Source organism: Crocodylus porosus, unplaced genomic scaffold (assembly GCF_001723895.1).
Source record: "Crocodylus porosus isolate Cpor-Errol unplaced genomic scaffold, CroPor_comp1, whole genome shotgun sequence".
Lineage (NCBI taxonomy): Eukaryota > Metazoa > Chordata > Crocodylia > Crocodylidae > Crocodylus > Crocodylus porosus.
In genome coordinates, this window is record NW_017728913.1 from 34,959,641 (window position 1) to 34,960,480 (window position 840).

Consider the following 840-nt stretch of genomic DNA (forward strand, 5'->3'; position numbering starts at 1 on the left):
CCCCGTGCCCCCCGGTCCCGGGCTCTGCTCGGGCTTTGCTGTTGTTTGTTCGGGTTTTTAAAAAATAAATTACCTCTGCGCGCCGGGATTTAAATGTTCCCTCCAGGTGCCGCCGTTGCCAGGGGAGGCGAAGTGGAAATGAAAACCGCCCGCTGAATAATCGCAGGAGCAAAACTAAAAGTTCCTGCCTCGCCGCTTGGGCTGAGAAAGGGCCAGATCGAAAGCAAAACAAGGAGAGGAAACTGCGAGGAGCGGCGGCTTGGAAATCCCCCTCTTCCCTCCCCTCCCCCCCCGGCTGTTTGTGCGGGCGGGGGGCGGGGGAAGGGGTGCGGAAGTTTGCCGCAGCCTGTCATTGGCAGGCGGAGCCGCTTTCATCATTTCTCGGAAAAGTCGATTTCATTTTCACTTCCCTCCAGCAGCCGCAGCGGCGTGTGCGTGTGCGAGAGACAGAGACACACACAGGCAGCCTGCGAGGTTTCAGTTCCAGGGCAAGAGAAACCAGAGCAGCAGCTGGAGCAGAGCCTGGCCTCTTTTTTCCCCCCTCTTTATTTTCTTTTTCCTTCTCTAAACCGCTGATAAAGAACGCCTGGTTCTGCGGTTTTGGTTTTTTAACGTGTCCCAATCGCCATGTCTCTAGAATAAGTGTCAACAGCCTCCCAGGGAAGCCTAGGGTTGGAAAGGACCTCAGGGATCAAGGTCCAGCCCCTCCCCCCGCCCATACATGACTGGCACGGGGTCTGGTGAGGCAAGCCGCTGCTTGGGAAAGCTTATGCATCTCTGATTTAGACAGTCTCTTTAGGAAAGCTTCTGCACCTGTCTCTGTTTTAGGCAGTGCATAAC

The 840-nt window shown here is 55.7% G+C and overlaps 1 protein-coding gene across 2 annotated transcripts in view; it reads right to left on the minus strand.

Moving 5' to 3' along the window:
• The window catches only part of IRF2 (interferon regulatory factor 2), a 70,456-nt gene extending 70,170 nt beyond the window's left edge, over positions 1 to 286 (minus strand). Inside the window, exon 1 of one of the 2 annotated variants that reach the window (XM_019534673.1) lies at positions 74 to 286. The gene's annotated coding sequence lies outside the window, so the exon portion shown is untranslated. The remainder of the gene's footprint in view (positions 1 to 73) is intronic. The other variant, XM_019534675.1, reaches the window with a different exon arrangement.
• Between the last annotated feature and the right edge of the window lie 554 nt (positions 287 to 840).